Raw genomic sequence first — 16,132 nt, 5'->3', positions numbered from 1 at the left:
TGCAGGTGGAGATTTGTAAGGAGTGCGAAGCCATAGTGAGCTCGTTCCTCATTGTTAAAGGGTTAAAGGTGGCCTGCATTCTGGGAGTAGATTTTCTCCGTGTGAGGGACGCAGTGATCGACCTCTCCTCGGGAAAACTAAGCATAGTTAATAAAGATAGGAGGATTGAGTCGTCTATGATGAAATCGAAGGAGGTACTTGTGCCGTGTTGCAACCGAATTAATATCAGATGAAGGAACCCCTGGGTACTACACCTCGATGATTATTCACATGTGGCAGACCTCTATTATCCTAGTATGGAAGATAGAAATTTTGAAACAAATGTTGATGCATTTCAAACCAAAGTACAGGAATCTGAAAGTTTAAGCAACATACAAAAGCAACAGTTAACGCAGCTGCTATCATAATATACCATGGTATTTACCGACCGACCAGGAATAATCAAGGGGTACCACTATCACATAGAGGTGATGCCCCACTAAACGTACTGTCGCGCATCTTACTCCATCCCTTGGTCAAGAAGGGAAGTAGTGGCTAAAGAGATTCGGAAGATGTTAGAGTGGGATTGTGAAATTGTTTATTCAATGACCTGTAAGATGTAAATAGTAGCAGTAAGAAGATTTCAATTGTGTTTTAGAGTATAAGTATGTTAGCTTTAAGAAAGAATTTGTGTGTATTTAAAATTTTGAGAAAGCAAGACGTAAATAAGTAAGCATAGCATGAAAGTAGAATCAACAAACTGGGCAATAGCATGCAAATTGAAGACTTTTATTATAGACAATTAGTGCCATTAAAACACTATATGCTCATCAAGCAATGAACAATCTTTTTGTTGACAAAGTAATGAATAATTTCTTGAATCATTTTTCATTTGTAGTTAGTAAGTACAATTAATCATGAGTAATGTAACAGGTGTAATTATGTTAGAACAAACTAAAAAAATGACTTTGTAATACGAAACAATTATGTGATGTAACGTTACTGCCAATAGTGATCTGAGAACGACACTGGAGCAGAATTCAATCAAAGACAAACCCGTTCCGTGTAATCTACGCTTTGTATGTATCGAAGCTTCATTGAAGCCTGTGTACTTGGTACACGTCCTTGAGTATTAATCACGCGGTACGCGAATCAAGTCAATCAACGCGGAAACTACACTGTAGTCCTGTAGGACAGATCAAAATAAAAATTACTAGTACTAAATGAAGTATTTATTGAGCAATATGCCCAAGTCCAGCTGTCATGCACATGGTAAAATCTGTTTGCTAGATGGGTGATAACCTGGCAAGCTACACCGAAGAAGGAAAAGAAAACTATGTACCAAAAAACACACACCTTTAAATAATTAAAAAAAGCCATATATGCCTAGTAACAATAATAAAAGTGTGTAATGACATGATAAACACAATGGACTCAATGTAGAGGAGAGTGATTATGCTAAGAACAGTTGATATGCATTAAAAATAAACTGTTTGCATAAACAATCTAGGAAAGGACGGAATATTTCGTGTAGCAGGGACAGAAAATGACTGTTGTATCTGCACCAATATATACGTCGGAATAAGTCAAGTGTTGAGTGACTAACTGTCATAGTGCAGTGCTCAACGAACAATAAATTTACTGTGTGTAAAAACGGTAGTTAGTGATCCGTTCGGAGTCGATTCAAACAAACATCGCTCGACGGAAACATTTAGTGTGTGTGAACCGAAACATTTTCACGTGTTGAGAGACGCTCTGGCAGCGTATCGACCGTGAGAACAAATGAAAGTGTGTAGTACAACGTGCGTGTGACGAACCCTAAATACCAGTGTCACAATGCGATTCAGTTGCGAAGCCACAAGAAACCTGTCATCACGCCAAAACATCCTGTGCATACCAGCGAAACGACGGCTTACTGAACAATAAACGCATTTAACCAAGTTGCATTTTCTCCCACAGCTAATAATCTGTATCCTTAGAGACAGTACACCGTTGTGGAATATTTGTTTGTTGTGATGGGGAGCCATGCGGAGAAGCAGAGACGGGTGCCGTGCCGCCAGCCAGCCGGTCGCGGGAAACAACTGCGAACTGCAACACGCCGACATTGGTCAATGGTTCGGCGCGCTATGGGACTGCACGGGCGCCACCCCAACACTCCGTCGCTGATACTGCGAGCAGGTCGTCGACCCCAGCGGTCGTTGGCACGCCGCGTTCCAGACGACGCTACGCAACAATTGCTTCGCGCCGCCCGCTCCGTACGACATTGTCGACATTCAACCGAACAACTACGCTGTTAATGTACTAACATAAAAATGATTTATTGGACACGAAATTACGTGAAAAACATTTTTTCTTTAGTTTACTGTGTATAAACTCAAAATATCATTTTGTTAACTGTTGTATGTTTTCGTCATATTAGTGAAGCAAGCCGACATTAATGCCATATCATGGTAGAACATTTGTCGTGAGTAAGTGTAGAGACAATTCATTACACCATTGTAAAACTATTTTATGATTGACTTTCAGTGTGACACAGAAAACAAATATTACCACGAATGTGAAAGAGTGTAGAAGGTACATTTTTAACAAGGGGACTACAAGTTTAACATTTTATCATAAATAACCTTCGTTATCTGTGAACGTTTGATAAATGCCGACCGTTTTTGATGAACAATCAGACTGCGTATTACGACAAACCAGGCGAGATGACCATGGCTCCGGCGCAGTTTTCCCAGGTTTTCTGACCGCACATAGCCTGATTGGGGCAGCCAGAAAACTGTAATGACCCTGGGACTAGGTTTACGGTCACCTCGCAAAGTGTGAGAAAACCATAAAGAGTGTAATTAAAATTATTGTGCAAAAGAGCAAACAATTGAATAGTGAATATTCCAAATAAGATGACAAACAATGACAAAACGGACGTTAGTATTGCCGAACATTCTTAACGTTAATCAATTGCTGCCAGGGGGCATTGTAACGTCCCTCAGCAAAAGACATATTATATAATAAAGAGAAAGCATTATGTGTCATGTTTTGTTCTTGTATAGAATTATGTACTTTTTTTTTTAGATAATATCTGTGTCGGCGAGTACTGAAACCGCCACAGACGATACTTATTAAATATCAAACAAAGATGAGAATATGTGACTACTATGAATAGTACAGAACGAACATTAATTTCTCTGTCGTCTTCTTGGAGTTACGTGAGTAGGAAGAGCCTGTGACGTTATATTGTACGCTTGCGTAGCATTCTTTTGTCAAGATTGTGAGAGGGACGCCATTAGACATAGCTTTGGAAAGGTGTGTAATAACTTGATTTGTTTAAATGTTTTGAATAGAGTTACTTAGTGAAATCTTGCATTATGATTTGTAATAAGCTTGCCTGGTATTTTATCCCATCCCTTTAAGAAACTTTCAGTTATTTAAATATTATTCGTGGTGCAGAGCTGCGCTACGAACGAACGAGACGCTGCCGCGGCGCATTCAAACTGCATTAAATGAAATCAATCATACCGCAAAGAAGCGGGCAGGTAATAGTGAACTAAAATTATTTCTTTCAGCTTTCGGAATTGCAGAGCAGAGCAGCAGATTTTATGATGAGTTTTACAGGTTGACGCGGGCTGCTGAGTGCAAAAAGATAATTTACCTTCATAACATAAAAGAAATCTTGCTGTGCGTAGTTCTGGTCTGGCCAACCTTATAGTAAAAACATCTTTTTCTATGACGATAGTCTCATGTTCTCGTGTTAGTCGTGGTACTTATTGGTGTTTTACTGTTAACAAAAATCCACTGCAAAATTTTGATGTTGATCAATCATTGCGTACTGTAACATCAGAATTGATAACGAAGTAATTTTCATTATCCTTTTCAATAACTATAAAGTAAGGAAGATATGTTGAACTTTATAGCGAGTTACAGTAACGAAAAAATGTTCCTTTAATAGAAAGCCAGATCCAGAATAATAAGAACATAAGATATTTTGTTTTGTTGGAAATTAATGATCCAAAGAAAGTCATAGCACAGCATAACTAAAAGGTATTTCGGGGCTCTTTTCGTAGCAACATATTTTATCTCATATATTAGTTGTTACGCGAGTAATAGTAAAACAAAGCAAATAGTAGAGTCGAGGGAGCAGGGAAACGAAGAATATTTGCTGAAACACTTCGGCATGGCGGAAAATGAGCCTCTAAAGCAGCAATGTACACTAAGAATGTGTAAGAAATAAAAGTTTTGCGCGGGAGAAGGCAGAAGAAAATAAATGGTTTGACTTCAAAGAAAATTTAGAATCAGTTGGCTATCTGAAATCGCACTTAAAGATAAAATGCCGTAAAATATGGCAAAATCACGGGATACATTCAGAGTAAATAAAATCAGTAGGCCGATAGAAAATGGACTGAGCATTACATTTCATATATGACTAAGCCTTAACACACAAATTGTTATATCTTTCAAGCTTGATGTATGGAATTCCTAACAACAGGTTGTACGAATACACAGTAGAAGACAATATTTTAAGTATGTACCACACGATGGTCCGTTAGGCTTTGTTAAAACGTCTGATAAGCAGTTCTAACTTCAGGTTCCATAAACGAGAAGGAAAAAATGAAGTGAACGAGCTGCCATAGGGGTTAAGAAAATGATCTCGTATTAGACAGGACAGAGTTCAAATCCCGGTACGGCTGTGCAGGTTTGTTTTCCCGAATAGTTTGAGGCTATTAACAGGATGGTTCCCTTGCAAACGACACAGTCCATTTGCATCTCCATCTTTCCCTAATCGGATATTGTGATTCTTCTAAGATGATCACGTTGTTGACGTAAAGACTCCAGTCTTCCTTCTTTCTTCTGCAGAACTGATGTTGCTGCATGGTATTTTTTGGAGATTAAGATATCGACAAGAAAATTGAAACAAAATGTCTTAAGTGTGAGAATAAGATTGAAGTGTCATAAAGACGTACCTTTCATTTACAACTAAAATCATCGGAAAAAAGTTACATAAGTGGAAAGGCACTTTAATTGGTGGCTAAGGCAAAAGCAGTGATGAAAGAGGATGAAAAATTCAGAGCTTCACTGCAGAAATAAAAAAGTCAACTCTCGAAAATGATTATCCTTTATGGACTACCGGAAACGAGACTGGAAAAAAAATTTAAGTGTTATGCATAAGAGATTAGGGAAAAGAAAAATAATTGTACTCGGTATTTGTAAAAATTATATCAGATTCACTCTCGTTAGCAGAACATATTTTACCTCCAAAGTTTTGCCGAGTGACGTTGTGCAGCAGCTAAGGGGCTAAATTCAAGACCACGAACGTAAACGCTGATTTGCTTCGTCCGTGATTTCGCCTATTTCACATCTAGGCAAATGCCTTGATAGTTCCTTAAGCAGAATCCATAAAATGAGAAGATGCGTCATTCCTAATGAACTGGACAATAATGCAATAATGATACACTGAACATAGCCTTGTCTCCTTCTTCGAAATAAAAAACATTATAATTAAAATAGGGAAGGATATATATATATATATATATATATATATATATATATATATACACACTCCTGGAAATTGAAATAAGAACACCGTGAATGCATTGTCCCAGGAAGGGGAAACTTTATTGGCACATTCCTGGGGTCAGATACATCACATGATCACACTGACAGAACCACAGGCACATAGACACAGGCAACAGAGCATGCACAATGTCGGCACTAGTACAGTGTATATCCACCTTTCGCAGCAATGCAGGCTGCTATTCTCCCATGGAGACGATCGTAGAGATGCTGGATGTGAAACGTCCCCTTTGAACAATTTATACAAGACTGTGCTTAAACTGACACACAATGTTTTTAGCGCAACGCAATCTGACTATCAAAGATCCCTGCAAAAGAATGGCCCTGAGTAACATTAAACTATACCTTTCAGAAATCACTTACCTCACAAAAATCTTCATTACTCGAACTACTGCAATACAGCGAGCGCCACTACTGCCAGCTAAATAAATGATTCAAACTACGGAAGTCACTAACTACTGATAGGGATAGTTAGCAAATGAAAGATTTTAATAGAGAACAAACAATGTATTTACCTTAATATTCATAATTGACATCCAGTGTTACAAATTATCAAAACTCCGCCATCTCTCTCCCCACATCCACCACTGCTGGCGGCTCACCTCCAACTGTGCAACGCTACGCGCTGTTAATAGCCAACTGCCCCTCTACAATGGCAGACAACAATGCAAACTAGCCACAGACTGCACACAGCACAGCCAGTGATTTTCATACAGAGCGCTACGTAACGTTGCCAATAAGAAAACATAAACAGCCTACTTACACAAAGAAAACATAAACAGCCTACTTACATAAAGAAAACATAAACAGCCTACTTACATAGCCCCCATGCTCCCCACAAAAAATTTTTACAAATGGTGTTGGGCACTGGCCAATACAGATTTGAAATAATTTTTCACAATTACAGTAACAATGATATAAAATGCACACACTTATTGATACAATGTTGGTCAAAAGCTAAAATTTTCTCACAGTCCATAAAGATCGCCCTGATCATTCATCATAATAGTAATTACAGTTTCTCATTAGTAGAAGAAATTGCACACAGAAGTAGTGGATTTCCATGCAGTCTTGAAGAAGTAGTGTTGTCCTTCCAACGGAAAGACAGTGCTGACTCTTGACATGCTGACAGGTATTTGCCCACAACAGAGCAAACCCACAGCAGAGTCAGTCGAAATTTTGAAGAATATTGGTAGGTAGGTCATCACAGAGCAGATCCACTGTAGTCCTGGTAGAGATTGTGGTATTGGTGGGCCACCAGAGATGCAGACCCACTGTAGTCCTGCTGCGACTGTGCAGGTGCACAATCACCATTGAAGAGTCTTGCGGATAATAGAGCACGTCCATAACCACCACTTGTGCTCTCACAAAGTTTTTTGGAATTGTTCTTAGAACCAGCAATGCTGTTATCCAGTCCCTTGCTGAATTAGTAACACACGTGCAAACACTAACAGTCCCTACTTCTCACATATTGTCCATATACTATGACCAACTGTGTGCAGTGAAATGTAACATACAAGTTACTTAATTAGATGAGCTGGTGTCAATTACAATATTATAACACAAGAATACAATTACAAAGGTACAAAATACATCATTAAAAACATAACAATACAGATAACATTTGTAGTAATATAGGCTCTACAAAACAATAGAAATAAACATATGCATCAGTGTTACAAGAATTATGACATAAGTAAATACATAAAAGATCAGAGTAACTTGCGAAACATCAACTTCACACATGAGCATTAAAACAAAACAGAATAAATAATGTCTAAGCATCTTTACAAAGTAAATAACAGAGTATTAGAAAAATTCTACAACATAGCTCTCATCAGCTAAACACATAAAGACAGGAAAAACACAAATACACAAGGGTACACAAACATATAGAGGGATGACACAAAAGGAAAGGACAGGGTTTGTTTTACTGCAGTATTTTGCATGGAGATCTCCCTTCGTTCATCATTATTCCCAAAAAGTCCTATCTAAGCCTGCTTTCTGTATTCTGTTCACATCCTCTGTCAAAAATAGTTTTTCTCCACTGTACAGTATCCTTTTTTTTTTGCCAGACCATTTTCTGATAGCTTCTCAATGCATTTCTTATAAATTCATCATAGTTAGTTTCTTATATAGTCTACCCCCTCTTAAGCTAACTTAAATCTACTGAGCTCAGATGCTAAACTAAGGGACGAGGCAATGCAGCAGCATACAACAAATCAACACAAACAGCAATGACCAAAAAATGCCAATTTGCAAAGCAAGCAACAGTAAATCTAAATTAACAGATAAAATGCAAAATTACAACTAATATGAGCCAATGTGCAGCAACAAGAAAAGCTTAACAGAGTAACACAAAGTTAAATTCAATAACACTATGCCTGGCAAACAGCAGCAACTTATACCTAAAAATGACATAGCTCAAGCAGAAAAAATATTACAGTAAAAACAACAATGCAGACAAGGGAAATGTCTATTCACATCTTAATGTCTATGTAATTAAAGTGGTGCACCACAACAACTTATTGTAAAAAAAAATATTACCATGTACTTGAAAAGAAAATTATGTGTTACTGTTACTAGTTCCTTCTTATTGTTCTTTCCTTTCCAAGTGCTCCTTTTTTAAAGAATGTGGATTACAAAATTATTATTTAATAGATCTGTTGACAGAAAGTGTTCACACTAGCTAATGCATTTTATTTTATAAAAGCAATGCTGCAACACAGCTGGAAACCAGATATCAAATGAAATAAGCAATTATGCAAACCAAAGCATAAAAATATCATTCAATAGTCATGTGACATTTCGTAAGTTAGTGGAAATTCTCTCAACTCTCCTAGAAAGACGCTTGTCGTAATCAGGTGTGCAGATGTAAAAATATTTCTTGTCATTTTATTAGGAATTTCAGTAAATATCATAAATTAAGAGCTCCACAGTGTTATCATATGTTTTTAATTTCGACCAAGTCGTTTCTGCGATGCTTTCTACAAACGAATGTCATTAGCGGGCGTATAGGCCTCCTTTTTTTTTCTACCTGTGCTTCCGGAAAGGCACACCCTAATGGCTTGTTCTCCAGGTGTCTGACACAGCTGTGTGCCGACGACGCACGTGCAGGTGGTCACTTAACTTTCTTATGGAAATATTTACGACACCAGTTTCCGCTACAGTGACAGTCTCATATGAAAATTTCACAGGTCGAAAATTTACGTCACAAATGTGTAGAAACAAAATCCTATGAATATAACAGTGTCCAAAAAAAATTTTGCCGGCATTGTGATACATTCACGCATTCACACACACATTTCATAACTCTTAAAGTACGATTCTCGGTTTCCAACATCCTTTTTCACAAGTCAAGAGTCCCTAACTTCTATTCATTATTCATATACATATAAACACGTAATCACATCCCTCATATATGGTAGCATCATCTTATTGACATAAACATACCTCAACAGCATAATACACATCGTCGTCGTAAAAATAACATCATAACACCTCAGTCAATTCTCAAAAACGTCGTAGCTTTCTGCAATAATTTCAAAACCTAACAAAATTCTCTGCTCATGTCAAAAGTGTCATCTGCCTCAAACGTACTTTAAAAATCATGATCTCATACCAAATACATCATTCAAAGCTCTCATAATATCACAATGGTTCCGAAAAAATATGAACAATTCACAAAGTACAGACAAAATACAATTTTGTAAGTGTGAAGTTATCCAACGGAGTAATTACGTAAACATGTGTCACTGACGTAGTAAACAACATGTTTATCTCTCAGTTAAATGATGAGATAGCTGCGTAATTTATGTGTTAGAGAAATATGGTACCAATGTGTAAAGTTGTATAAGCAAATACCATATTAGCTAGGGCTCCTTGCGCTTGCCAAACACATGGTACACAAAGTAGTCGTGTACCCCCCTGAGGATTATTGTAATTATATCCTCAGGTGTTACAGATTACAGCAATGGAATGAAATGTATCACGGAAAACTTTCTTTGTAATTCAAAAATCTTTAAAAATAAATGTTTTAAGTACAAAATTAATCACTCAAATATGTGTCCTGTAGCGCTAAATGTGCGTCTTGCTGTAAGATAATCTCTGGGAAGTGTCGTAGTTACTTACCTCCGAAAGCTAAGTTCTGCAGAAGACAATGTACTTACCTCATGATAAACAAAAGTGAAATGCTTTGCGTAAAGATTTCTTAGTTATTACGCTTATTGTTGTGATGAAGAAATTACTGTGCTGTAACGTATTGTTGTGCTACGGAAAAGGCTATCTCATTGTAGCTATACCACAAAAGTTACTACTGAAACATGTTTTGCTTTCCAGAAGGATTCAGAAAAACCGTGCAGATATGAAAATGAAACACCGCAAAAGCAATAATATAAATTGTGTCACTCATTAGTAGCATCGTGGTATAATCGTGTAGCTGTCAAAGAAACCAAATACTAAGTCATCTTTAATCTCACAGAAAGTACTTCAAATAAAGAATGTCTTTTCAAGTAAACCAAAATGTGGCATTAAAATCTCATTAGCAGTACTGGTAAATGTTCTAAGTATGTGAGCCTTATAGTCGTTACGTAATCGTGCAACTAACAAGCAAGAATGTACACACACAATAACACTGTGTCGTCTGTTCGCAATAACAATGCAGTCGTAATTTCTGTTTAAATAAGTTCTCTTGGTTCTTGACTGGATATTTAACTTTAAACGTTGTTGCATGGTAACAGTTTCTAAAGCTTACTTGTAACATGAAGTCAAACGTTTTATGGCAAAGACAAAGTTAAAAAGCAGATTATCTTTCAATAAACGGTTTTACATGTGAAATGTGGTGTTATCTTTTACCCTTTATAGCGCGCAGAGTTTCAACTTCAAAGCAATTATCATGTTGTATACGTCGGTAAAGAATACTGGAATTTTTCTCAAGGTTAGTGTCTATGTTATTTTTCTCTGAGCCAGCCGGCGCACATGGGGTGCCTGCGGTGCGAGTCATTGTCTGCTACCTCTTTGTTGGCGCGCGCCATTATTGGGATTTGGAGACCTGGGCCCTACCCTGTTGAAATCCCGCCAGTTCTGATGAAATTCACGTCTGTCGTTACGATCATATCGTTTGTCGTCCTGTCGGTAGATTCCATAGTTTCTTTCTTGTCGGTCACGTGGTGGAGAATTTCTCCCTGAGTCGTAACTGCGCGCTGGACCGTTGCGTCTAAAGTTATTCTGTCTCCCTTGATAATAATTGTTTTGGTTCCCATATTGTCTGTTTCTCTGATTGTCTCTGTGATAGTCATTACCGCGGAGAGGTGATCTTTCCCTGTAATTATTACTACTCTGCCAACGGTTGTCATACGGGTGGTGTCTGTTTTGGCCACGATTTACGTTATAAGAAAAGTCTTGTCGTGGCCATTTATTGTTTCTGTCATCAAGGAATTGTGACGGATGTGACCTGTAGTGATTGTTTTCCTGTTTTCGCATCCCGCGACTGTCTGTGTCAATTTCTAATTATTGTAAGAGTCCCTGAAAAGCTTCAATGTCGTCTTTGCAACGTCCTGATAAAATAATATGTCGTAAATGTTCAGGCAGTTTGATTAAGCAAATGCGGATGAGTTCTGAGGGGCTGTATGGGTTTGACAGGTATTGATTCTTGTGCAACATGTCTTCAAAATATTTCACAAGACTGGAAAATTCAGATTGTTCGAAGTGTTTCATCATTATGATGCTATGTTTTACTCGGTCTTGTGTAGCTTGAGACCAATATGCTGAGAGGAAGGCATGATAAAAATCTCCTTCACTGTGACAATCGTGAATGACCGATCGCATTCTTACACCTGGTTCATTCTCTAAGTAGCCACACATAAATTCTAACCTGTGCTCCAATGACCAGTTGGGAGGGAAACAATGAGAGAATTGATGGAGCCACGCTTGTGGATAAATGTCGTTGGCAGCAATCTTAAACGTTTTGAATTTACGTGCAGTAATGAACAGCTTATAGTCAAAATCATCGTGTCGGCGAGTAGCATATCGGTCATTGTTACGTCGTGTCGGCGGTTCCATCTCAAAATTCGGTGTACCTTGCCAATTTCTTTCATAATTACCGAAATGCCCTGTGTTATTATTTTGTGGCTTTTGCGTATTTCTAAGTTCCTCTTCCCGTGTTGGAGTGCGAGTGTCCTCTAAAATACGTAATTCTTGTATTACCTGTGTCAGCTGATCTTGTACTTCCCGGATTTCTCTTTGGTGTTGCGTATTAATTTGATTCTGATTTTGTTTGAATTTCCTAATATGTTCACACTCTTCTGTGTCATTAAAGACTACTGGTTTTGTGTCATTCAGATTATCATCTACCTTCGTAGATAAATTATTTAGCTGATCCGAAAGTTCAACTACTTTCTCTGATAATGAACTAATTTCCCCCATGTGTCTTTCTACTGTGTCCTTTAAGTTTTCCTGAGTTTTTGCAAGTTGCGTAACCGAATCGGTAGATGCAACTGAGTCCATTTTAGCTTGCAAGGTCTCATGATTTTCATGAACAGTAGTCTGCAGTTCTTTTATGGCTGCTTCGTGATTCTGTAACGCATTCTCATGACGCGAAAAAATAGGTTGGAAATGCTCACAAATTTGTGTTTTTACGTCATTACAGACCTTTTGACATTTCGATTCGATGTTATGTAACTCAGTAGTTAAATCTTCACGTGTTTGTTCAAGTGTGGAGTCTAACTTTTGAAGATTTTGTTCCATTGTGTCTAACTTCTGAAGCTTTTGCTGTGTTTGTCTCTGATTTTGTTCCATTGTGTCTAACTTCTGAAGATTTTGTTCCATTGTGTCTAACTTCTGAAGCTTTTGCTGTGTTTGTCTCTGATTTTGTTCCATTGTGTCTAACTTTTGAAGATTTTGTCCCATTTGTTTCTGATTTTGTTCAAGCGTTGTGTCTAACTTTTGTAGCCTTTGTCCCATTTGTTGCATTAACTGTAATAACAATGCACTGGTGTCTGAAACATGTTCCTCAGTGCTTTTCGGCAGTGAATTTGCACCGGAAACATTCACATTTTGACAAGCGGAAAATGTGTCTTGACTCATTTGAGAAAACGATGAGGACGCAAAACCTGAATCTACAGTATTTGCAAAATTGTGTCCTATCATTTCGGATTCCTGAGGCGAGCTGTTGCCGACCGATCGATCGATAATGCTTCCCTGTTCACTACCTGTTTCACTGCCTACGCCATTGTTTGACGCCCGCTCCATTTCCCTATGCACAGTTACCAAATTACTACTTTGAATATTAGTTAATTCATTACATGGTGGGGCCAACACACTGCTTTCGTCTTCACTGTCGTTTCTCAGTTTACTTTGGAGCCGAGTGTTACGTTTTTCACACGCCATTATTGTCACAATATTTCACACGGTAACACAGAAAAGCACAATTTGAATAGCAAAAATAAGGGAACACATTAACATAGCACTGAAAATAATATGTAGTTAATTACAAGCGCAGCTGCGAAATACTTGGTGCAAATCTACATGCATGCCACAACTGTTTTACAGTACAACAATGAAAGACTGCAACTACAAAGGAGATTCCCTCTACAATTACGCGCTAGCAATAAACAAAAGCTACACTAAATACACAAACTACAAGAAAAAATCAAAAGATTCCAGTGAGGTATCCTAGGCTAAGGGTCGACATATGAAACGTCCCCTTTGAACAATTTATACAAGACTGTGCTTAAACTGACACACAATGTTTTTAGCGCAACGCAATCTGACTATCAAAGATCCCTGCAAAAGAATGGCCCTGAGTAACATTAAACTATACCTTTCAGAAATCACTTACCTCACAAAAATCTTCATTACTCGAACTACTGCAATACAGCGAGCGCCACTACTGCCAGCTAAATAAATGATTCAAACTACAGAAGTCACTAACTACTGATAGGGATAGTTAGCAAATGAAAGATTTTAATAGAGAACAAACAATGTATTTACCTTAATATTCATAATTGACATCCAGTATTACAAATTATCAAAACTCCGCCATCTCTCTCCCCACATGCACCACTGCTGGCGGCTCACCTCCAACTGTGCAACGCTACGCGCTGTTAACAGCCAACTGCCCCTCTACAATGGCAGACAACAATGCAAACTAGCCACAGGCTGCACACAGCACAGCCAGTGATTTTCATACAGAGCGCTACGTAAAGTTGCCAATAAGAAAACATAAACAGCCTACTTACATAAAGAAAACATGAACAGCCTACTTACATAAAGAAAACATAAACAGCCTACTTACAGATGTAGTCCTGTGGAACGGCTTGCCATGCCATTTCCACCTGGCGCCCCAGTGGGACCAGCGTTCGTGCTGGACGTGCACACTGCGTGAGACGACGCTTCATCCAGTCCCAAACATGCTCAATGGGGGACAGATCCGGAGATCTTGCTGGCCAGGGTAGTTGACTTACACCTTCTAGAGCACGTTGGGTGGCACGGGATACATGCGGACGTGCATTGTCCTGTTGGAACAGCAAGTTCCCTTGCCGGTCTAGGAATGGTAGAACGATGGGTTCGATGACGGTTTGGATGTACCGTGCACTATTCAGTGTCCCCTCGACGATCACCAGTGGTATACGGCCAGTGTAGGAGATCGCTCCCCACACCATGATGCCGGGTGTTGGCCCTGTGTGCCTCGGTCGTATGCAGTCCTGATTGTGGCGCTCACCTGCACGGCGCCAAACACGCATACGACCATCATTGGCACCAAGGCAGAAGCGACTCTCATCGCTGAAGACGACACGTCTCCATTCGTCCCTCCATTCACGCCTGTCGCGACACCACTGGAGGTGGGCTGCACGTTGTTGGGGCGTGGGCGGAAGACGGCCTAACGGTGTGCGGGACCGTAGCCCAGCTTCATGGAGACGGTTGCGAATGGTCCTCGCCGATACCCCAGGAGCAACAGTGTCCCTAATTTGCTGGGAAGTGGCGGTGCGGTCCCCTACGGCACTGCGTAGGATCCTACGGTCTTGGCGTGCATCCGTGCGTCGCTGCGGTCCGGTCCCAGGTCGACGGGCACGTGCACCTTCCGCCGACCACTGGCGACAACATCGATGTACTGTGGAGACCTCACGCCCCACGTGTTGAGCAATTCGGCGGTACGTCCACCCGGCCTCCCGCATGCCCACTATACTCCCTCGCTCAAAGTCCGTCAACTGCACATATGGTTCACGTCCACGCTGTCGCGGCATGCTACCAGTGTTAAAGACTGCGATGGAGCTCCGTATGCCACGGCAAACTGGCTGACACTGACGGCGGCGGTGCACAAATGCTGCGCAGCTAGCGCCATTCGACGGCCAACACCGCGGTTCCTGGTGTGTCCGCTGTGCCGTGCGTGTGATCATTACTTGTACAGCCCTCTCGCAGTGTCCGGAGCAAGTATGGTGGGTCTGACACACCGGTGTCAATGTGTTCTTTTTTCCATTTCCAGGAGTGTATATATATATATATATATATATATATATATATATATATATATATATATATATATATATATATATATTCGAGCATCAAGAATCTTCTTTTGCACTGTAAAAGGATACTAGAACGTAACTTAAGCAGTTTGCATACGAACTTTTAAAAAGGGCCGTCTGATACGTTTCTGTGCTATAAATTAATATTACATTGTTTTCGCAGAGATATGTTCCGTCTATGTATCTAATTGAAGGCAGTTTTTTATTGTCATTCGTCTTTCACTTAATTTATTTGCAAAGTGTCTTCAGTGGCCTGTAATCCATGTTTCTTTTTATACATATAATAAATGTATTATGCAGTAGTCGCAATATGTTTACTACGTTACATTTTGTCGGGTTTTTCTCTTGTCTTTTAGGTTAGAATCAACTTTTCTAGAACAAATTTCGTGATGTGAAATTATCGTTCGGTGTTACTTAGGATTTCCAGCGCTGTTAGCTCATGTGTTTAGTCCTGAAAATGTGTTCATTAGTCTCCATTCTCCAGCTGGCCGATATCGGCATTATTTCACTTACATTTGATTCAACACGTCGCATGAATCACTTGCCCTTGGCATTTTGTGTTCAACATGTATGTTTCTTCGATGTGTAGTGTTGCCAACTGTTGCTGTCTGTTTATCTTTCGTCTTTTGTTTGTGTCGCGTGTATGGTTTGATGTTTTACATTTGTTTTGTATGTGTGTTTGTATTTTGCTGGGTGTAATTGTGACATTCGTTCTTGAGAGTGTCACATTCTTTTCCTGTCACATTAATAGAAATAGTACTTTTAACAATGTACATTATTAAAGCAATAGGAAAAGAACGAAGTTAAGATTACTTATTACATGTACATTCATGTTCAGAAAAAACAGGACACATTGAACGACTAAAGACAGGACATTCACATTCACAGTATACGTACATTAGTATGTTCTGCAGAAATGATTAGTATTTCCCTCACCACAGTTCAGCATGTATCCTGTTGCCTAGCAGGCACAGGGTCCGCCATGGACCCTGGTAACACGTTGAATGTGTGATGGCATCGATGTGCATAAGGCGCGAATGGCGTCCTGTGGGATAGCCATCTAT

Source organism: Schistocerca cancellata, chromosome 1, assembly GCF_023864275.1.
Source record: "Schistocerca cancellata isolate TAMUIC-IGC-003103 chromosome 1, iqSchCanc2.1, whole genome shotgun sequence".
In the NCBI taxonomy this organism is placed as follows: Eukaryota; Metazoa; Arthropoda; class Insecta; order Orthoptera; family Acrididae; genus Schistocerca; species Schistocerca cancellata.
The sequence above is the reverse complement of the archived record's forward strand: the minus strand, read 5'-3'. Positions refer to the sequence as shown.